This window comes from Triticum aestivum, chromosome 2D (genome assembly GCF_018294505.1).
Source record: "Triticum aestivum cultivar Chinese Spring chromosome 2D, IWGSC CS RefSeq v2.1, whole genome shotgun sequence".
Classification (NCBI taxonomy): Eukaryota; Viridiplantae; Streptophyta; class Magnoliopsida; order Poales; family Poaceae; genus Triticum; species Triticum aestivum.
The window spans coordinates 4,053,136-4,077,492 of NC_057799.1; the positions used below are offsets into that span (position 1 = coordinate 4,053,136).

Below are 24,357 nucleotides of genomic sequence, written 5' to 3' on the forward strand. Positions count from 1 at the left end.
CTCGAGCATGCCATCTTGCACGTTTTTCTTAAGGGCCGCTAAAAACATCATGGGCCAGAGTTTCTTTTACGGGCAATTAAAAACAGTTGTTCTTGTTCTTGAGGTAACTGTTACTCCACCTACGTTCGCCTGGAAACGAGGAGGACCAATGATATAGGAGAGGAACAAGACACTCCAGGCTGCAAATTTTTCGGTGGTCGACACTAGAATTCTGCTGGGCAAGAATTTTGATTTTGCATATGAATTTGGAGACTAAGATGGTCAAATCAGATGTTAGCCTCTGCTCATGTGGGGAGAAAGTTTAACTGAAAACTAAAAAGGTGCATTTTGTGATGCTAATACAATTTGAGATAATATAGCATGGAGAGTTAAACATTTTTGGCAGAATAGTAGAATATCGAATCAGCGCATCTATCAAAATAAATATTATTTAGAGGTAGAATAACCATGTGCATAGAATTGCATTGTTTAACTATTCAGGGCATAGAAGAGTAATACTTTTTGCAAACACAATACCAAAGCATAGTTACTTGTGAAGACAAAGTTGCTGATCATTTGATCATGTAGTAGCATTCGCACAGAGGCGATATATTTACTAATGGAAAACTAAATCACTTGAAAAGATGGATGTATGCCGAACATCGCCATTCCTTTTATGAGCACTTCAAATGCTGATCGAAGCTCTTTTTAGGATTATTAGTGCATCTTCTTTGGTGGAGGCAATTTCTTGGCATTAGTTCCATCCAAGTAATCCACAAATTTGTTCCTAAATAAATATTAAGCATACATGGAGAAGTTTTAGCTTCGACCTTTTGTAGGACTTCTTTCTAGTTCTGGGTGAATCATTTTTGGTTGCAGTACCAATATCAGAAGATCGTGCTTCTTGTTCCTTGTCTGAATATGGTGCTATGTGTTCCTACAATTATTCAAATAGAATCACAGTGATAATGAAGCAAATTATTATAGTCAAGGGTATAGAAAAGTAAGAAATGTTGTACCGTTGCAACATGTATAGGAGAAATCTGCACTCCACTGTTATCATTTCCATCACTGTTGTCACTGTCCTTGTCCTCGAGTTCTTTCTTGTTACTGATTGTGTTTACCTATCAAATACATATCGTGATAGATTAGTTTAGTACAACTTGAGCAAGGACATGTGAGTATTTAGTTGTAGTTTTGAGTGATTACATCGCTTCCATCCGCATGAGCATCAAAGATTGAGTTGGCTATTGCCTGACAATCATGTAAAGTGCAATTATACATTAGGTAAAAAAAAAATATGTCGGTAAAGCAAAAGTACACACTCTGCTAGCTTGCCAAGATGACTTAGTTGATGTGTTGCTTGACCCAGAGCAGTGTGTTGCTAAAATTAGTCCTTGTATACAAGCTGCATTTTTTTTCGGCACAAAGAATAACTTCAGTAATAAAAAAAAGTCCATAGATGGAGAAAGAATTGGGGGAAGAGGAGATGGAGGAACGAGGAATAATTGGAACTAATTGCAGACATAAGAATCACCAATCGTTGCTGCAGCCTGCAGAATGATTTGCAGAAGTGAGGAGAGTGGAGAACGAGCAGAGGCAAGGTTGGGATTATATGGGCGTGCATGAATTGAATGAAAATTATGAATCCCCAATTGTAAGAAACCTGCAACAATTGGCATCTGGCGCATCAGACTGTGAGTAATGGCTGGTTAAACTCTCAATCAATCATCGTTGAATTGGCGATAGAACCTGAAAGGACGCATACCTTTTTGCCGCCACAAACCATCCTGCCGTGCCGTGCAACCAAACGGGTCGAGTAAATCAAGCTTCCACCGACGCCATGAGCCGGATTCCAGAACAAACGAAACTAAATAAGCAAGAGAAAAGGTGGAACCAGAACAGGGAAAATAAAGAATGTGTACGACAGTTTGTACCTTGGATAAAGCATGTGCATGTCAATCGATTAGGCTTCCCATTGAGAAGCTGAAAGGATGTAGACAAGTACTTGTGTCCTTTTTTGACGATGCTGCACCCTGATGGTAAGCTGGTCAGGGGGATGGGACATGAAACGACACTGACTGGAGATCTTTTGCTTCCTCGAGAGGAATGGTTGTGGTTTCGTGAGAGGCACGACCGTGCCTCTTTCGGGAAGGAAAAAAACCGTACACCTGGTTCGGTTTTTTAGTCCGGTTTTTTCTTGAAAAAAGTTCATCAAAACCTATCAACATCTGATTTAGTTTTGAAGATCTCGACGCGAGAAACCCAACGATGAAAATGATTTGAGATTTGGACACACGGTATAAGAGATAAATGTTTTGAATAAATGGATCTACAAAAAAAAAAAAACTCCCAGGTTGCGACAAGTGGCGCACATGTAGAGCGCCACTTGTCACAATCTGAGGAGGCGGGAGTGATCTTTGCAAGGAGTACTCCTCAATTAGTGATTTCTCCCATTAAGAAAGTTGGGCCAGGAATCAAATGTGCAGTGGAAGTAAAAAAGACACAGCAAATCTGAGGGTGAAGAATGCACAGATCATGAAAATAGACGGCCAGAAACACTCAGTGCGTGAGAGGGCTGGGAAGCTCAGTTTTATTGTCCTAAATAAACAGGAGTGACTGTGGGGTGCGAGCTTTGCACACTTAATTAAGATGGGGGGGGGGGGGGGGGGGGGAGTAAACTCTATTGGGATCGCATTAACCGGTTACACACATCAATTGGGCATTAAATCGACAACGTAAAAAGAATCCGAAATAGGTTTCCCTCGGTTCGTTACATACGCCCAGAACAAAACTTCACAAATAAATGCACCTTTAATGATTATTTCAGTTACAAATTTTTCCAAATATTCTAACTTCTATATTGACCCATGAAAATTCCTTTTTTTTTCTTTTGGTAAATTTTTGAAAAACTATATGGATAAACCACATTGTATTACACTAATAAGCTGCATTGCATAGAGTAATACATTAATGTGCTACTTGTCAATTACCGTTTGATTAAAGTTGAATCCTCACACTCTAATTCTTTTCGACCATGGTACAATGCTCACATACGCACATATACACTCACCCTATGAATGCATGCATACATGCACACCCTATCCCTATGAGCACCCCCACTAGTAGAAAATATGCCTTTAGTCCCGGTTCGCAAAGGCCATTAATTCCGGCTGTGCAACCGGGACTAAATATGCGCGACTAAAGGCCCCTCCCCTTTAGTCGCGCCTCTTACGAACCGCGACTAAAGGCCCGTCCACGTGGGCGCCAGGAGTCCGTCGGGGCGGAGGACCTTTAGTCCCGGTTCTCGTGGCTAACCGGGACTAAAGGCCTCCTCTGCAGGTTTAGGGTTTTAGCCCCCCCTAAACCTGGTTTCTTTTTAATTTGTAGTGTTTTATTTTTTATATTTTATTTTGTGTTTTATTTTAATTTTGATGAAGTTTCAGTACACATATTCTACGCTACTATATACATGCATATGAAATTTCAAACAAGAAGAATTCAAGAGGAGTATATAATATATATTCAATCTCGGGTGACCATATACAACTTCGAACAAGTTTCCATACACAATTAGGATGGATGACCATATACAACTTCGAACAAGTTTCAATCTCGGGTATGCATATAAATGTCTTCGTCCTCGGTATAGTGTTCTCCTTTAGGATTGATGACTTCCCTCATGAAAAATCCTGCTAATTCATCTTGAATTGGTCGGAAGCGAGCTTCTGGACTAAGCCTCCTCCGCAAGTTATCCGTCGCCTTCCGCACGCTATCCGATGCCTTCCGCTCAGAGGTGCCTTCCGCTCAGAGGTGTGTCTCCGGATGTTCTCACAAGCATAGTATCCACATAGATTGGTCCCCGGTGGCTGCTTATCCACATTAACTAACCTTCTAAAATCTAGCTCATGTTTGAATTCACCGACAATTTCTTCTGAGAACCGTCTCCAAACCCTACAGGGCAAAGAAAATTAAATGAACAAGGGAGTTATTAGTTACTTGATATTAGGAAATGAATGAAAGAGACCGATCGATATAGAGCTCAAATGATTGAAAATAATTACTTTTGCAGCATTTTTCTCATGTCGGCCCAAAGCTTGGAATCCGAATCCATAGAGTCCATGATTAGAACTCTGGAGGTGTGAAGTTCAATATTTAGCAGAATCCAGTGGAACCTGCGGACACGTTACATGCACAGTCATGCATAACTCATCGATTAGACATACCATGCATGAAGTAAACAAAAGAGAATGGGCACAAGATAGAAACACTCACCCAAAATGGTAAGGAAATAGAATATTACTTTTGAGTTGATGCTTTCTAAGAAACTTGTACAAGTCTTTCTCCACGTCTTCGGGGTGATTTTGTAACACATGTCCATTAACGATATGTGGGTCAATGAACCCAACATCATGGATGTTTCTTATTTTGCATTCCCAAATCTTCAATGTGCATAATAGCATACGCAACAATATAGTTAGGACAATATATATATATAGTGCAGGCAATGAAGAACGAGATGAGATAGAAATAAATCACTTACAGAACGTAGCAACTCAGGATAGATTTGTCGAGGTCGCGCAGATTGAACAGCTGGAACAATTCACTCATATGAACTTGTACAGAGTACCGTTTGGTGTGATGCTCCACTGTAACATCCGCATAAACATATTCTTTGTCGGCCCATGTTATGAAATGCTTGTACCAACGTAGCAGATTTCGCATTTGTGGTGGTAGACTCTTTTCCCGCGCAGGCTCGACGAGAGGCCCATTCCGCACATATTGTAATGCTATCTCACATACTGGCGCATCCTCAAGGCCTAACAAGGCACGAAGAGTCAAACCCATCTCGGACGCTTGTTTCATGGCACTCGCTACAGTCAATCCAAGTGCTGCCGCAGCTGCTATGATCTCAGGGTCCTCTTCCGAACCGGCTTTCACTATGAGCGGGGGGATCGATTGTTTATTCTGCATCCCGAGCTGGTCAACTTGTTTCCCGCTTTTTTTACTTTCTTCTTTCTCCTCCTTCAATATTTTTGCTTGCCTACGAAGTTCATGTCCATAGTCGTCAGGCATATTCAGCTCGGCTTGGGACGGTGTCGTCAAAAAATCCTTAGCCCACTTCTTTTGCTTCTCAGTGAATACTTGCTTGGGCTCAGGCTCTTTTATCGCCTTCATATCCGCCTTCCATTTCTCATAATAAGCAGACGTGGCCAATTTGGTTTCAGCTTCACTAAGTTCCCAAGGCCTTGGGAGGAGAGGCTTCAGTGATGGCTCCGGTACCCTTGTGGTCTTAGGTACATAAGGGTCCGGGTTAATAGTCCAGGAGTGGGTTTCCTTGCTGTCCGCCTGCTTCTGCTTCTTCGCCGGAGGTGGATTGGGGGGCGTCGTACCCGCCGGAGGAGGATTGGGGGGCGTTGTACCCGCCGGAGGAGGATTGGGGGGCGGCGGCTGCTTACCCGCCGGAGGTTGTGGATCGGGGGACGGCGTCGAATGGCGTGAAGGAGGTGTAGGTGAACCACCACTTGTTAGCCTTGGCGCCTCGCCTGGAAACACTATGTACTTCTTTTTCCATAGAATGATCTGGCGCTTGACATCTCCAAGTCTTCTCTCCCCTTCGGGTGTAGCTTTGTCAATCTCCAGGTCCTCAAACTCTTGGACTATGTCTTCCACCGTGACACGAGCATAGCCATATGCAATGGGGTTGTTGTGGTGGAGTGCTCCAGTTGTACAGGGTAAAGCACTGCCGGTAGCTACCTTCGTGGAAACGTTCCCCACGGGATAATGCAGATCACATTCTTTCATCTCCTTTACATCATCCACGGGGTAGTGAGGCTCCGGTGCACGAATCTCGATCGTCGGTGCATTAGCACCAGGCGGGGCATCCGTGGAAGCCACGCTGCTTCTCCGCTGCTGGCTTCCGCGATCCGCTTCATGATCTTCATGCGGCCCTGCAGCCGATTTTTCTTTTACTAGTTCATGCACGGTCTGCTTCAACTCATGGAGTTCCGATGCAAACTTCGCCAAAAGATCTGCATCCCGGTCCGTCTTTCTCTTACGGCTTCTGTAATAGTACGGGTCATTGTCCTGGGAAAACCCTACTTTCCACGGAATTCTGCCTTTGCCTCGTACATGTCCTCCGTGTTCATCATTCCCGAGGGCTGTTGTCAGTGCGTCTTTCTCTCTGTTGAACTTGATCAAGCCCTCTTGAGCTTGGGTCATTGCGTCAATAAGGGCTTGGGTGGGAGCAAACTTTTTCTTCCGGTGAACACACACCCCTGTCTCCGGGTCTAGCGATCCCCCATGCCCGTACCACCAGCTTTTGGCCCTTGGGTCCCATCCCTCTGTACCTAGAGGGATTCCTCGCACCCTCAGGTCCTCCTCCATCTTCTGCCACTTAGGCTCCGAAAGGCGGTATCCTCCTGGCCCCATAATATGATGGTACTTTTTCTTACTCGCATTATCCTTATTTTTTTCGATATTTCCTTGAAATGCTCCGATTTCTTTTGCCTCACAAATTCTGGCCAATCATCTTTCAGTTTCTCATGTTGTCCATTGAAATCCGGAGTCTTGCCCTTGTTGACATAGTCACGGGTTAAATTTTTCTTGAAGTTCCGGAATGCTTCGGCCATCTTCTGAAGAGCGAACTCTTTAACTAGCCTCCTCCTCTCACGTCCACCCGGAACCTCGTTACCGAATTCATCGACTTTGTTGTATTCCGGAGGTAGAATGAAATGTTCCATAAGCTTTCTCCAGCAATCCTTTTTCGTTCTCTTGTCGACAAAACTGAAACCAAGACGTGCCTTCTTTGGCTCCTTCCATTCCTGGACGGTGATCGGGACGTTGTCTCTAACAACGACCCCGCATTGGTTGATAAACTTTGAGGTGTGCTGTAGGGGCTTGCCGGTTTCACTGACAAAATCAATGGTATATGTTTCTCCTGTTTTCATCGCCTTGGATTTGCCATGCTTTTTCGTACTCGATCCGGCCGAGGGCTAAAAAAGGAAAGAGAGTCGCGTGCGTTAATACATATGTATTCACATTTCAGTAAGTTTGTATCACGAGAGGCTCAATGTATATATATACCTCGCCGGAGGTGGTTGCTACTTGCAATTCGAGATCGTCGTTTGTTGACGGTTGACCTCCGTCAACAATGTCCGTTCCTTCACCTTCTTGATCATCGACAATGTCTGTTCCACCGTCAAGGTTCAGAAAAGAAGAGACTACATCCTCTTCTTGCTCATCTGCTGAGCCCGGCACATAAGGAATCTCGTTGTTTATGATGCCCATTAAATAACGTTCAGCCTCCGGATACCTAAGCGGCTCGGCTCTATCGTCCGCCATATGTCACTCCTGCATGTAGTAAAAATTAATTAAGTATAAAGGAACTAAAAAATAAGATTAAGGGGACATAGAGGAGGAGCAGCGACGGTTGAATTATTAAGAGCTATTAAAAAATAAAATTGATGTTTTTTGGGTCAAATTTATACAATTATTTCCAAATAAATTTCCTTTTCTTTTTCCTTTTCTTTTTCCTCTCTGCTCTCTCTTTCCTTCTCTTTTTCCTTTTCAGTTTTTATTGAGCACTAATTTGCATAGAAGTTTTTGTTTGAGCACTGCCAAGTATTTTCTTTTTCCTTTTCTTTTTCCTCCGCCGCCGCTCAAATTTAATGATTTATACAATTATTCCCAAAATAAATTTCCTTTTCTTTTTCCTTTTCTTCTTCCTTTTATTTTTCCTTTTCTTATTTTTTTCCTTTTCTTTTTCCTTTTCTTCTTCCTTTTCTTTTTCCTTTTCTTCTTCCTTTTCTTCTTCCTTTTCTTCTTCCTTTTCTTTTTCCTTTTCTTATTTTGTTTTTCCTTTTCTTCTTCCTTTTCTTATTTTGTTTTTCCTTTTCTTCTTCCTTTTCTTTTTCCTTTTATTTTTCCTTTTCTTCTTCCTTTTCTTCTTCCTTTTCTTTTTCCTTTTCTTTTTCCTTTCTTTTTCCTTTTCTTCTTCCTTTTCTTTTTCCTTTTCTTCTTCCTTTTCTTCTTCCTTTTCTTCTTCCTTTTCTTTTTCCTTTTCTTCTTCCTTTTCTTCTTCCTTTTCTTTTTCCTTTTCTTATTTTGTTTTTCCGTTTCTTCTTCCTTTTCTTTTTCCTTTTCTTCTTCCTTTTATTTTTCCTTTTCTTTTTCCTTTTCTTCTTCCTTTTCTTTTTCCTTTTCTTTTTCCTTTTCTTTTTCCTTTTCTTCTTCCTTTTCTTTTTCCTTTTCTTCTTCCTTTTCTTCTTCCTTTTCTTTTTCCTTTTCTTCTTCCTTTTCTTTTTAATAGGACGGCAGGCGGCGGTGGGCGGCGGAGGACGGCAGGCAGGCGGCGGCGGGCGGCGGAGGACGGCAAGGCGCGCGGCGGAGAACGGCAGGCGGCGGTCCCCTCTTCTTCTAGGCACGCGAGGAGGACGGCAGGCGGCGGCGGGCACCTACCGGAGATGAGGGCGGCGCGGAGAAGACGAGGGCGGCGGTGCGGAGATGACGAGGGCGGCGCCGCGCAGAAGGCGAGGGGCTGGCCGGATGCGTTTGCTGGTTAGCGCGGAGAAGACGAGGGCACGGAGAATATATAGGGCAAGCCTTTAGTCCCGGTTGGGGACACCAACCGCGACTGTACCTTTAGTCGCGGTTGGTGTCCCCAACCGGGACTAAAGGGGTACCTTTAGTCGCGGTTGGTGTCACGACCCGCGACTAAAGGTTCTTTCGCACCGTTTTCGTTCCCGCGCTGAAAGAGCCTTTAGTCGCGGTTCGTGAGGTTCGTGTCACGAACCGCGACTAAAGGTCATTTTCCAAATACTTTTCATTTTAAAATCTTAAAAATACAAATAATATATCAAAGAATTTAGAAAATAAAACTAATTCATTTTAAAATCTGAAAAATACAAAAAATATATCAAAAAATTCAGAAAAATAAAATTAATTCATTTTAAAATCTTTAAAATAGAAATAATATATCAAAAAATTCAAAAAAATAAAAATAATTCATTTGAAAATCTTAAAAATACAAATAATATATCAAAAAATTCAAAAAAATAAAACTAATTCATTTTAAAATCTTAAAAATACAAATAATATATCAGAAAATTCAGAAAAATAAAACTAATTCATTTTAAAATCTTAAAAATAGAAATAATATATCAAAAAATTCAAAAAAATAAAACTAATTCATTTGAAAATCTTAAAAATACAAATAATATATCAAAAAATTCAAAAAAATAAAACTAATTCATTTTAAAATCTTAAAAATACAAATAATATATCAAAAAAGGTTTGATACATCATTCAGTTCATCGACCAAATACAAATCATCCGGATTCGCCATTGTACGTTTTAATTCACATGATCCATTCAACAAAGTTTGGTACATTAAATTATTACACATCAATTCTTCCCTTGTGTCCCTGCTTGCTTACGATTGTGCCGTATACATGGAGCATCCTCATCATTTAACTTAATGCTTGGGTCAGTGTTCACTTTGAAGGGCGGAATTTCACCAAACATATTATAATCTTCTGACATGCCTGTCTTGTCCTCCACTCCCACGATGTTTCTTTTACCTGAAAGAACAATGTGGCGCTTTGGATCATCGCATGATGTACTGATCATTTTCTTATCTTTTCGTTTCCTCGGTTTGCTACTCATGTCCTTCAAATAAAAAACCTGAGCATCTTTGGCAAGGACGGTTCGTCAAGGTAACCAAGATTGTTGAAATCCGCCATTGTCATTCCGTATTGCTCGTCCACCTTTACCCCACCTCCTGTTAGCTTGAACCATTTGCACCGGAACAAAGGGACCTTAAAGGAGGGTCCATAGTCAAGTTCACATATCTCCTCTATGTAACCATAATATGTGACCTTTTGCCCATTCTCGTTTGCTGCATCAAAGCGGACACCACTGTTTTGGTTGGTGCTCTTTTTATCTTGGGCGATGGTGTAAAATGTATTCCCATTTATCTCGTACCCTTGGAAAGTCGTTATAGTCGAAGATGGTTTCTTGGCCAACATGTACAGCTGATCTCCAACATCATTGTCCTTCATTAAATGTTTTCGCAACCAACTGCCGAAAGTCTCCATGTGGGCCTTTCTAATCCAGGATTCAGGCTTCCCCGGGTTGTCCGAGCATAAAATATTCTTGTGTTGCTCGAAGTACGGAGCCACCAAGCTGGAATTTTGCAGAACTGTGTGGTGTGCTTCAGTCATAGAATGACCGTCCATACATATCGTTGATTTCCTTCCGATCGTGCCTTTTCCACTTAGTCTCCCCTCGTGCCGCGATTGAGGAATACCAATCGGCTTAAGGTCAGGAACATAGTCAATACAGAACTCAATTACCTCCTCATTTCCATAGCCCTTGACGACGCTTCCTTCTGGCCTAGCACGGTTACGAACATATTTCTTTAATACTCCCATGAACCCCTCAAAGGGGAACATATTGTGTAGAAATACAGGACCGAGAATGGAAATCTCTTCGACTAGGTGGAGCAAGAGGTGCGTCATAATATCAAAGAAGGATGGTGGGAACACCAACTCGAAACTGACAAGGCATTGGACCACATCGTTCTGTAACCGTGGTAGATCTTCTGGATTGATTACCTTATGAGAGATTGCATTGAGGAATGCACATAGCTTCACAATGGCTACTCGAACATTTTCCGGTAGGAGCCCCCTCAAAGCAATCGGAAGCAATTGCGTCATAATCACGTGGCAGTCGTGAGACTTTAGGTTTAGGAACTTTTTGTCCGCCATGTTTATTATTCCCTTTATATTCGACGAGAAGCCAGACGGGACCTTCATACTGCTCAGGCATTCAAAAAAATGACCTTCTCTTCTTTGGTAAGAGCGTAGCTGGCACGACCTTGAAACCATTCCGGATGCCGGTCATCTGGGTCTTTCAAAAGTTGCTGGTCCTGCCGTGCTTCCTTTGTATCATTTGTCTTCCCATACACGCCCAAGAAGCTTAGCAGGTTCACGCAAATATTCTTCGTAACATGCATCACGTCGATTGCAGAGCGGACATCTAGGACTTTCCAATATTCTAGCTCCCAAAATATAGATTTCTTCTTCCACATGGGTGCGTGCCCGTCAACTCCCCGCGGAACTGATTGTCCGCCAGGACCCTTTCCAAAGATGACTTTCAAATCCTTGACCATATCAAATATCTCAGCACCAGTACGTTCCGCAGGCTTCGGCCGGCGATCTGCCTTGCCGTTGAAATGCTTGCCTTTCTTTCTTACGTTATGATTTCGGGGAAGAAATCGACGATGACCCAGGTACACGTTCTTCTTACAATTACCCAAACGTACACTTTCAGTCTCATGTAAGCAGTGCGTGCATGCATTGTATCCCTTATTTGTCTGTCCCGAAAGGTTACTAAGAGCAGGCCAATCGTTGATGGTTACAAAAAGCAACGCTCGTAGGTCAAATTCCTCTTCTTTGTGCTCATCCCAGACACGTACACCAGGTCTGCCCCACAACTGTAAAAGTTCATCAACTAATGGCCTTAGGTACACATCGATGTCGTTGCCGGGTTGCTTTGGACCTTGGATGAGCACTGGCATCATAATGAACTTCCGCTTCATGCACAACCAAGGAGGAAGGTTGTAGATTCATAGAGTCACGGGCCAGGTGCTATGGCTGGAGCTCTGCTCGCCAAAAGGATTCATGCCATCAGTACTTAGACCAAATCTTATGTTCCTTGCGTCAGCTGCAAAATCTTTGAACACTCTGTCGATCTTTCTCCATTGCGTTCCATCAGCGGGGTGTCTCAACTCCCCGTCGGACTTACGGTCCTCTTTGTGCCATCGCGACGACTTGGCATGCTTTTTGTTCCTGAACAGACGTTTCAACCGTGGTATTATAGGAGCATACCACATCACCTTGGCGGGAACCCTCTTCCTGGGTTTCTCGCCCTCAACATCATCACCAAGGTCATCGCCTCTGATCTTATAACGCAATGCAGTGCATACAGGGCATTCATTCAAATTCTCGTATTCACCGCGGTAGATGATGCAGTCGTTAATGCATGCATGTATCTTCAGAACCTCTAAACGTAGAGGGCAGACAACCTTGTTTGCTTCGTACGTACTGGCGGGCAACTCGTTATTCTTCGGAAACATATTCTTCAACATTTTCAGCAAATTTTCAAATGCTGAGTCAGCTACACCTTCCTGTGCCTTCCATTTTAGCAAATCCAGTGTGCAGCCCAGCTTTTTCAGACTATTATCGCATCCTGGGTACAGCGACTTTTTGTGATCCTCTAACATGCGATCCAAATTCTCCCTCTCCTTGTCAGTTTCGCAGCGTCTCAGTGCATCAGCAATGGTCCGACCAAGATCATCAGCAGGCTCATCATGTGCCTCTTCTTCACCTTCACCTAACCCTTCCCCACCTTCAGCATCATCCTCCATGAAAGTATCACCGAAATGATCATGATAGTTGTCATCGATATCATCCCCTTCTTCATCTTCTTTCATTCTAACCCCTCTTTCTCCATGCTTGGTCCAACAATTATAGCTTCGCATGAAACCGTGCCGAAGCAGGTGCATGTGAACGTCTCCTGAGGAGGAGTAACCCTTCTGATTCTTACAGACAGCACATGGACAGATAATAAAACCTCGCTGCTTGTTCACATTTGCCACTACGAGGAAATCTTTCAAACCCGTAGTGAACTCGCCGGAGAGTCGGGACCGTACGTCCATTGCCGATTCATCTGCATTATTATTATATAAAGTATATAATTAACCATCATGCATTTGTTAAACTAACTAGCTAGAAATAATACAAATTAAACAATGAACTACACACATGCATATTTTATCAATGACACATGAAAGGTTCAAGTTGCTAACCGCGATCGCGGAGGAAAAATAAATGAGAAAGCTCAAGTGTGGCTCGGACACTTCATATCATGTTTGTTTCATGCTCTCGGGCATTTCATCGAACACCTTGTGTGCATAGGAGGAACCAGAAGCAAACCCACCACCCCCCTTCTGAATATTGTGAAGTGAGCTGAGTGAAGTGAAGTGAGCTGAGTCCTATATATAGGGATGGGCCTTTAGTCCCGGTTGGCCTGGCCAACCGCGACTAAAGGCCTTCGGGCCAGCCTGAGGACCTTTAGTCCCGGTTGGCAGGCCAACCGGGACTAAAGCCCCTCCCGTCCGCCAGCTGTCGACCGAGTGCGCTGGGCCCAGATAGTTGGTCGCGGGTCTCCTCCCGAACCGCGACTAAAGACCCCTTTGGTCGCGGTTTGATTATTTTGGGGACTAATGGGGGCGTATGGAAGCCTCTTTTTCTACTAGTGCCCCTAGATGCGTAGACGAGGGACCTACACGAGCTGTACGCCATGTCGAGGAGTCGGAGGGGCCGACAAAGAAAGACTCGACGACGGTTGTGGCGCCAATCGGCGCGGGGCCGATGTCGCCAACGATGGTCGGAGTAGACGAAGTGGTCGGGGAAGATGACGGCGACGCTGGCGAAGAGCAGGTGCTGGACGAAGCTGAAGGTGGTGGAAGGGCGGCGTCGGCGGTTACAGGGTTAGCGGCGGCGACGGCCGAAGAAGAGCGGCGATAGCGGCCTGACGACGGCGACGGCTGGGTTAGGAGTGCGCCGGTGGTGCTCGAAGTAGGCGAGGAACCCAACAGCATGACGAAGACAGTCGCGGACGGTGGCGTTCCCGCGCCAAGGGTGGCAGCGCGGCGCATACCATGGGAGGTCGACGCACGGGGACGTCAGAGTGGACCGCGGGCCGCGAGGCTACGGCGCAAAGGGATGACGTAGTGGCGGGCAGGTCGGGGCAACGACGAGAAGACATCGGAGCGGTGCGTGGATCGCTTGCCGCATCGCTACGGCCCGAAGGGGCGGTGCAGCTGCGGTGTGCGGGCGGTGATGCCGCGCGTGCGGCCTCGGGCGGCGGCGGTGACCGTGTTTCGTGATGCTACAACTCAAAGAAGCGGTGTAGCAGCGGGTCGGGGGTCGGGGCAGCCGCAAGAAGAACCACTGGACGGGGGCGACGGCCCGATAGCCCTAAGGGACGATGCAAAGGCGGTGGCTACGGGGGTAGCGGGCGGGAGGATCTCGGGGTGGCGGCGTGGACCGCGTCACGCGATGCGACAACTTGAAGGTGCATCGGCGAGAGTGGGGCGCGGGTCGGGGTAGCCAGCGTGATGACCTCGGGGTGGCGACGTAGTGATCCGAAGGGATGACGCGACGGCAACCTATGGCTCGATCGGTGGTAGGCGCGTGCTAAGGGACGGCTTGACGAGGACATGCGCGTGATCGGTTGATCAGACCGATGCAACGCTGTACGCGCCATGGCGGGGACGACCCGCAGATCAGAGTCGATGGTGAAGTTGTCGGTGATGTTCCGGGCGATGACGACAAAGACGGACCGGCGATGGAGACCGCATGGATGAGCGGCCGGCAGCGACACACGAAGGCGTCCCTTGGGCGGCACGTCCAGCCTTGCCGCGCTGTTGATGACGAAGTGGCCAGTGTAGTCGATGCCGATGTCGGAGTAGAGGCGTGGGGGTTGACGGCGGCGCCGGGCGACGTAAACCGATCTTAGATCGGAAAACCCGAAAGAAAATGCCGATCAAAGTGACTGGCCAGAGAGAGAAAACCCGGATCAAAGGATCGGGAAAAATACTCTCTAGGGCAGCCGGTCAACACGACCGGCGGATGAACCCTAGGTACGGGCGGCGCGGCCCCCGACGGCGGTCATGGAGGCCGACCGCCTCAGGGGCGACGCGCGGGGCGGAAGCGGCGGGCAAGGGCTAGGGTTGGATCGGTTAGGCTGATACCATGTTAGAAAGGATAGAGAGAGATTGATAAAATTAATTGATGTATTGCTTGAGCCTCGTGGGCATATATATATAGGGGTACATAATCTATATTTTTTGCGCGGTGAAAGGGAGTTTTGTTCCAAAATGATAGGGTTACAATCTCGAAACAACTGCTCCTCACAGCATGGAGGACTCGAGTTCAACCATACCGCAGTACAACTACTATAGTGTGCCAAAAGATGTGCGCTCTGGACCAATTTTATAAGAAACAAACTCCCTAGGAACCGTATGAGCTTTAATCTCTGCGTCCAGATGACCATAGGCTGATCTGGAAAGTGCGGCGTCTACTTGGAGTATAAGAAAAGACAGAATACTTCCTAGTCTATCCTATGTTTTCAATACAATCACGATCCTCAACAGTGCATAAGTACGTATGTACTCGCGCATCCATAACCGGAATCAATTAACCTGTTTGGGGATTTAACTTCGCTATGTATACGTGCCTGACTGCCTATGTGTTTGTACGATGTGAGTGACAACTCAGCAAACTCTAATCCTCCTCCTCCTCTCTTTTATGACTAATGTTATTAAATCCGATGATCAAAACTTCATCAACTTTGACCAAGTTTATAGAGAATAATATCTACATATATACTATCAAATTCATATCACTACATAAAACACAAGATAGACTTTCATATTATATTTATTATTGTATTATTATTGTTTATATTTTTCTCAATAAACTTGGTCACTGTTTGACTTTAGAAAAAAACTATGCACACTACATTGTGGAATTAAATATACAGACGATGGAATTGTTGATATTTCCATGTTGCCGTGTACTATCTTTACCTTTCATTGATATATCTATATCTATATCTATATCTATATTTATCTATACCTACTATTAAAGCAAAGTGATATTCTTAGTTTCGTCCCGCTTAGATGATTTTGTATTCAATATATATACCTGAGGTGGTACTAATTCGAGGTGCTTCGTAACTTCGTTCGGTGCTTTCAGATCGATCGCTACAATGGGCTGTGTCTTGCTCCACCGGTACGTACTGGGCCAGGAGCGAACACTAGTAGAAAAATGGCCTTTAGTCCCGGTTCATAAGGGCCTTTAGTCCCGGTTCTGGAATCGCGACTAAAGGGTCGTTACTAAAGCCTCCCCCTTTACTCCCGGTTCTTACACGACCGGGACTAAAGGCCCTCCACGTGGCCGCTGCCTGGAGGTCCACTTTTAGTCCCGGTTGGTAACGCCAGCCGGTACTAAAGGAAATTTTATGACTTTTAAAAAAAAATTAATTTTTTTTTTGATTTTCAAATTTCTGAATTTTTTTAACCTCTAATCTCTAATCACCCCTCATCACTGCTCAATGTAACCTCTAATCTCTAATCACCCCTCATCATTCCAAATCATCTAACGTCCCGGACGGTCACCCATCCTCTTACTACTCCAGCCTGAGCACGCTTAACTTCCGGGTTCTATTCTCCCTCGTTTCCAAGTCTGCACTTGCACTAGTAGGAAAAGGGGCTTTTACCCCGGTTGGTAAGGGCCTTTTGTCCCGGTTTTCGAACCGAGACTAAAGGATCGTTACTAAAGCCCTAACCCTTTAGTCCCGGTTCTTACACGAACCGGGACAGAAGGTCCTCCACGTGGCCGCTGCTGCCAGTCCAGGCAGGGGGGCCTTTGGTCCCGGTTGGTGCCACCAACCGGGCCCAATAGGCAGGGCCTTTTGTCTCAGTTGGTGTCACCAACCGGGACCAATAGGCATCCACGCGTCAGCATTTCAGGGGCTGGGGTTTTTGTTTTTTTTAAAGGGGGGGGGTTGGGTGGTTTTGGGGGGTTAATTTAGGTGTTTCATATATTGTGTTAGCTAGCTAGTTAATAGAGAGAAGTGTCATCTCTTATCTCCGTGCTTGGTCGACGCTACGTACTATATACGTATGGAGAGGACTAGACACGCTAGCTAGTAAGCAAATGAAGGAAACAGAAGATCGTCATGAACATATGCATACAGAGAGAAGTGATATCGACCACCTCTCCTTCTCCGAGAGATTGGTCGAACAACAAGTTCTCGTATATCTATCTGACACTACCGACTACATATATACAATAATTATCTCTTACAATATAATCTCCTAATTAAATTGTAAGAACACAGGGTCCACGTAGTATTCTCCGTTTTCAGCGATCACGTGGTCAAGGAAGAATGCCGCTAATTCCTCTTGAATTGCTCGCATACGATCTTCTGCTAGGAGTTCATCCCGCATCCGAAACATCTAATTTGAAGAAGGGGGTCAATACATATATCTATGAATAAATGAAACTCGACACAAATGATGGTAATAAAATCAAAATGTGAATATTATTGCTTACGCACTTCATATTGTTCGTCAGAGTAGCAACGCTCACAGGTCGTGTGGCGGATAGACTCGCAAACGTAGTATCCACAGAAATCATTCCCTTGTTCCTGCCACAACCACTTTACAAGAAATAGAGGTCAATCTAACTGATAAGCAAGCATGCTAAATGGTATTGATGACACTAGCGCTTGAATCACTAGGAGATGCGCGGAACATGCTACTATAGTACTTACTTTCGGGTGTCTAAATTGCAGCTTCTTCGGCAGTCCCGGAGCTTTTGTGGTGAATTTTCTCCAAACCCTGCCAGACAAAGAAAACAATTACTTGATATCAAGAAATGAATAAAGTTGCTGATATGGTGGATAATGATCTATTTAACTTACTTCTCGAGCATTTGAGTCATGTCCGCATAGTCCTGGGGATCTTTTCGTCTCGAGGCTAAGACGGTTACTAGGCCCTGCTCAAGCTTAATCTCTAGGAGAATATAGTGGAAGCTGCGCATGTACATTACCATAACCTGGACTAATAAGGGAAACCGAATATGCACAAGACAGTAACACTCACTTGAAGTTGTAAGGAAAGAGTATTATATCTTTGTTTTGATTTAATACCAACGATCATAGCAAGTTGGCCTCGGCTTCTTTGGCATGTTTTTCAACCGTATATGCATCTATGAGATTTGTGTTAATGAACCCAATATCACCGATTTGTCTTTTCTTCAATTCGGCGATCTTCAATCTGCATAATATAGTGAGGATAATTATAAATACATGTAATGAAAGAGCTGACCTATATAGAGAGACTTAATGACAGAAGTAGTACTACTTACAGACAGTAGCAAGTGATCGTTGATTTATCGAGGGCCTTTTGATTGAAAAACTGGAAGAACTCCTCAAATGGAACATTCAGCAGTTCAATTCCAACGAGGTCATGCTCCGGTTTAACTCTCAGCGTCAAAGTATTCATCCCATCAGACTCTCTGCAGGTTTTCATGTATCAATCATGTAATCTTCGCATCATCGTTGTTAGAGATCTTTCATCTTTGATGAGAGGCTTCCCGTAATGGTATTTGTGTTCGTCCACCTCCGTGATTTCATAATGTACATCGTCGGGCAGGTAATCTCCAAGATTGCTATAACCGGCCACCAGCCTCGGATCATTAGCGACGATGTCTTTAGACACCTTGAGCGGGGGGCACGATTGGTTCGCTTGTTCGCCGAGCTGGGCAATTTTTTTCCCAGCTCGTCGTTCTTTTAACCTTTGATCACTGACAGTACTTCCCGACCACTCCGCTTCGACAAATGTCTTTGCAAGAATGCGCTCATAGTTGCCTTTCGGCGGAGACTTTGGTGGTTTTGTCAGGGCATCCAGAGTGCGCTTCGCTTTCACCGGATCTACCTTCTCCTCCGGAGGTGGATGTTTCTTTGCTTTCACCCCTTCAAAGAAGTTCTTCACTTTGGCTCGCACGATCTTCGCGTTCTCCTCCTCGGTCCTCTCGTATGGTAACTTCTCTGGAGTCTTCAGAGAAGGACCGAATCTGTATTGCCTCCCGCCTCTAGCAGCTGTACTGCTAGACGCCGGCAGAGCAGACGGAGCGGCTGCGGCTGTCTTCTTTCCTTGCTTACGAGGCGGAGAGAAGGACTACGACGCGCCGGAGCAGCCGGAGCGACGGCGGGTCTCTTCCGCCTTGCTAACGAGGCGGAGAAGGAGGAGGTTGGCTGCTCTGGCGCGCCGGCGCAAGCAGAGAGGCGGAGCCGCCACGCGCCGGAGAAGGAGGCTGATGCCCTGATCACTCGCCGGTGAGGAGGCGGAGAGGACGATGCGCCACGCGCCGGAGAAGGACGCTGGAGTGCCCTGATCACTCGCCGGAGGAGGAGGCGGAGGAGGAGGCGAAGTGCCCTTACTCGCCGGAGCCGTCCAGTTCGGAAGGTTGATGAGCTCTTCCGCCATAGGCATGGAGTCTTCAGAGCAGAACCCAGCCGAGTCTCCCTTCACCGGTAGGGTGGTCAAGCTGGAGGTCCTCAATCCCTCCGTTATTTCATCCACCATCACCCTAGCATATCCTTCTGGAATCGGCCGCAGTGGTAGGTTGCGCCGGGTTCAGGAGGTAAAACAGAGCCAACAACCGCCTTGACTTTGAAGTTCTGCCATTCCGCCATAAGGTGGCAATGTTGAGACTCCGTGATAGCATCCACGGGGTAGCTAGCAGGAGCCGCATGCTCCAGCTGAAGCAGCTCGGTGGAAGCCACGCAGCTTCTCCGATGAGATGGCGGTGTAGCTTCGGGGGCAGTTTCGGCATGTCGATTGCCGTCTCGTTCCTCTAGCGCTTGAACCCTTTCGTGCAGCTTCTGAATTTGGATCTGCTCCACTTTTTTCCTCCTCTCCTGGGTTTTGTAACCGCCCGCGTCCGGAAAACCAGCCTTCCACGGAACGGAGCCTGGCGTGCCTCGTGTCCGTCCAGGGTGCTCAACATTCCCGAGGGCCATTGTGAGCTCGTCGTTCTCTCTGTCTGGAACGAACGTCCCTTCCTGCGCTGCATCGATATATTGCTGAATCTTCTTGACTGGTATTCTGAAAAGCTCGTTCATCCAAATGCACCTCCCTGATACAGGGTCCAAGGTTCCGCCAGCCCCGAAGAACCAAGTCCGGCAACGATCTGTCCAGTTCATCGTCTGTGGTTCGATCCCTTTTTCAAGCAGATCATTCTCAGCCTTGGCCCACTTAGGTCGGGCTTTGAGGTAGCCACCTGACCCCGTGCGATGGTGAAGCTTCTTCTTCGCAGCATTCTTCTTGTTTGTCGCTGACATCTTCTTACTCTTTTCCGATGTCTTGTGGGCCACAAATGCGGGCCAGTGATCTCTGATCTTCTCATACCGGCCGATGAATTCTGGTGTCTCTTCTTTGTCGACAAACGTTTTCAGCTCATTCTTCCACCTCCTGAATAGGTCTTCCATCTTCTTAAGAGCATGAGACTTGATTAATTGCTCTATAACTAGCTTCTCCGGATCCTCTTCTGGTGGTAGGGTGAAATTTGCCTTCAGCTCAGTCCAAAGATCATCTTTCTGCATATCATTGACATAAGACACCTTAGGGTCTTCCTTCTTAGGCTTATACCATTGGTGGATGCTGATCGGGATCTTGTCCCTAACTAGAACCCCGCACTGAGCAGCAAATGCATCCTTTGTCCGGATGGGTTCAATCGGTTGGCCATCGCGCGCGATTGCTGTGATCTCAAACCTTTCATCCGAGCGCAACTTTCTCTTCGGGCCTCGTCTCTTTACCGCAGTTGTGCTCGATCCGGAGGGCTAGAAAAAAGAAGAAAGACGAGTGTTAATTAATATGTGTACATACCAAAACAATGAATGCATCAATTAGCTAGTCAGCACAGGCTTAACTAATATATTTACCTGGCCGGACTCTGTTCGGTCACCGGAGCCGTCACCACGGGCTCCTTCTTGCACCAGCATTGGGTCACCTGAGCCATCATAATCATGTCTTTCCTCGTCCACTCTTCGATCACTGTAGCCTGTTTCTTCACCCTGTTCTTCCAGACCATCATTGTCGTTAAGATACGACAAGATATCACCTCCGGCTAAGATTATGTCCCCCAACACCTCTTCTGCTTGCTCATCTCGTCCGTGCTCCATTGTTTCTGCAAATATTACAACATGGCAATTATTACACAAACATGACAGCAGGTGGATATATTAGTGCAAAAGTAGACCTAGCTTATTCCGGGTTTGGGGTGGCCTAGGCAACGCTTCAAGGGTAGGGGCGCGGCGGGAGGGGGTAGGAGACCGACATCGTTTTTTTCTAGGGTTTGGGTGTCCTCGAGAGTTTTGGTCGAGCGAGAGGGCCGGGGGGTGCTCCCGTGGTATAAGTTGTCACGGTCGAGAGGGGGTATAAATATCGACCGTCCATCATGTCGAAGTTATCTGGGAGGGAGTTATATATATCGACAACGACGACATACATACACGGGAAAATAATGTTATCGGGGAGGGGGTATATCGACCCCCCCCCACGTGTTGAAGTTATCGGGAGGGGGTTATATCGACAACGATGACATACATACACGGGAAAATAATGTTATCGAGGAGGGGGTATATCGACCCCCCCTCGTGTTGAAGTTATCCCCCCTCGTGTTGAAGTTATCGGGAGGGGGTAATATCGACAACGACGACATACATAAATGGGAAAATAATGTTATCGGGGTGGGGCTATATCGACCCCCCCCCACGTGTTGAAGTTATCAGGAGGGGGTTATATCGACAACGATGACATATATACACGGGAAAATAATGTTATCGGGGAGGGGGTATATCAACCCCCCCTCGTGTTGAAGTTACCCCCCCTCGTGCTGAAGTTATCGGGAGGGGTATATATCGACGACGACAGACCCAATAAAACATAAGAAAACAAAGAAGAAATAAAAAGAGGAGAAGAAGAAAGGAATAGAGGAGAGGATTGAAGAAAAAAAAGAAGAAAAAAAAAGAGGAGAAGAAGAAAGGAATAGAGGAGAAGAAGAAAAAATAGAAAATATTCTATTTTTTCTTCTTCTCCTCTATTCCTTTCTTCTTCTCCTCTTCTTTTTCTTCTTTTTTCCTCTTCTTCCTCTCCTCTTCTTCTTTCTTTCCTCTTCTTATTTTCTTCTTTCCTATCCTTCTTTTTCTTCTTCTTCCCTTCCTAGCTAGATATATAAAACTTTTCTAAAATTGTAACTTTTGCATATATAAAACTTTTCCATGGATCATCATTTCTCATATATATCGAATATATATCCATTGTCATATATAAAAACTTTCTATATATGAACAAAAAACTTTTTATGAACAAAAAAACATTTTTGACATATATATTCATACATTTTGAACATCTACATACATACAATTTTTTTTCACATGTACATTATAGCCACATACACATATACATCACATATGAACAAAAAAAATTAAACTAATAAAAATAAAAAAACATATAGCCACATATGAACAAAAATATATAGCCACATACATACACATATACATTATATATATATGATCAAAAAACAATTAAACTAATAAAAAAACAGAGCCGGGGCGGCGGCTCTAACAGCGGGGGCGGCTAGGACGATGGCGACGGCGGGGGCGGCGAGGGCGCCGGCGCGCGGGGGCGGGACGGGGGGGGGGGCGGCGAGGGCGCCGGCGAGCACGCGCGGGCCGGGCAGGGGGCTCGGGGCGCCGAGGCGGCGCACGCGAGCAGGGGAGCACGAGGCGGGGCGGCGCGTGGGGGCAGGGCGACGGCGACGAGCACCGGGCGGCGACCCGTCGAGGCAAGGGCGCGGGGCGACGGCGACGAGGAGCGGGCGGCGACGGCGAGCACGGGCAGCCTGGCGGCGTCGGGGGCAACTGGCGAGGGATCTGAAAATTTCCCAAGTGTTGGCTTATATAGGAACACCTTTGGTCCCGGTTGGTGGCACCAACCGGGACCAATGCCACCCTTTAGTACCGGTTGGTGGCACCAACCGGGACCAATGGTCCCTTTTCAGCAGCGCAAAGGGCGGGAAGCGGCGGCCTTTGGTCCCGGTTGGTGGCATCAACCGGGACTAAAGGGGGGGCATTGGTCCCGGTTGGTGCCACCAACCGGGACCAAAGGCCTAGCGCTGCCCGCGGCCAAAAGTTTAGTCCCACCTCGCTAGTTGAGAGGGGTTCGGAGTGGTTTATAAGCCCCGCTGCGGCTGCTGTCTCGAACTCCTCTCTATAGCAGGCTTCTGGGCCTAACATTGGCGCGCTGCCCGTTGAGCCCTCTAGCCCTTCTGGGCCTGTATTTGCAAACCCAAGGGTTGGAGGGCCCAGCGGGCAGCACCCCAACAATTTTTTTTCCTGTCCGCATCGCGGCCAAAAGTTTAGTCCCACCTCGCTAGCCAAGGGGCGCCCGCATCAGTTTAAATGCCGCGGCGTGGCTGCTGTTTCGAACTCCTCTCTATAGCAGGCTTCTGGGCCTAACTTTGGCGCACTGCCCGTTTAGCCTCCTAGCCCTTCTGGGCCTGTATTTGCAAACCTGAGGGTTGGAAGACTAAGCGGGCAGCGCCCCAACAATTTTTTTGTTGTATTTAGTTTTTTTGTTTTCTTTTTTGCTTTATTTATTTTGTTTTGTTTCTACTTACAAAAAAAACTTATTTATTTCATTTTATTTTGTTTCTAATTAATTATTTATTTTACTTTATGATAATTCTTTTTGCTATTAAAGTTTCTATCAAAAAAAGTTCTTTATGAAATTTTTTTGTTCTATATTTAGTTTTTTGTTTTCTTTTTTGCTTTATTTATTTTGTTTTGTTTCTACTTACAAGAAAAAACTTATTTACTTTATTTTATTTTGTTTCTAATTACTTATTTATTTTACTTTATGATAATTCTTTTTGCTATTAAAGTTTCTATCAAAAAAAGTTCTTTATGAAAATTCTTTTTGCTTTTAATGATTTTGAACAAAAAATACTTCGATAATTTTAGTTGCATCAATTATATATGATTTTAGTTTCAATAATAACAGAGGTTTCTTATAATGTTTTGAACAGAAAATACTTTGTTAATTTTAGTTTCATAAATTTTATTAAAGTTTATTTTATTTTGTCGGAACAGAAGAAGTCCGGAGTTGTAATAAGTTATTAAAAATAAAAAAGAGGCGCAATGCTCTATGATTTGCTTCAAGCCTTTCGGAATAGTGTAGACTGCATTGCACATAGCTCCATGCAGTCTACCTTATTCCTCAAGGCTTGAAGCTAAGCAACGTGAGCATTGCGCCTCTGCTTCATCGTCTCTACACTCAGGGCTTATAAACCGCTCGTAGTGCCTCTCAGCTAGCGAGGTGGGACTAAAAAACTGCTTAGTAAGAAACTCTAGTACCGGTTCATGCCACGAACCGGTACTAAAGGTGCTCGTGGGGCCACAGCCTCATTAGTACCGGTTCGTGGCACCAACAGGGACCAAAGGGTGGAATTGGTCCCGGTTCGTGCCACCAACCGGGACCAATGGCCTTGCACAGCGGCGTGGTGGTGAGTTTAGTCCGACCTCGCTAGCTGAGAGAGAGCCGCACCTGTTTATAAGGTGCGGTGCGCCTGAGCTGTCGAGCTCGTCTCTAAAGCAGGCTTACGGGCCTAACCTCTCTGTACATGTCTGCGGGCCTACTGGGCCTTCTGCGGGCCTGAATCCTGGCCCATGGATGGG

At 45.7% G+C, this 24,357-nt stretch overlaps 1 pseudogene; it reads right to left on the minus strand.

Moving 5' to 3' along the window:
* Nucleotides 1–402: 402 nt before the first annotated feature.
* LOC123050906 (uncharacterized) lies at nucleotides 403–20,802 on the minus strand (annotated as a pseudogene).
* Between the last annotated feature and the right edge of the window lie 3,555 nt (nucleotides 20,803–24,357).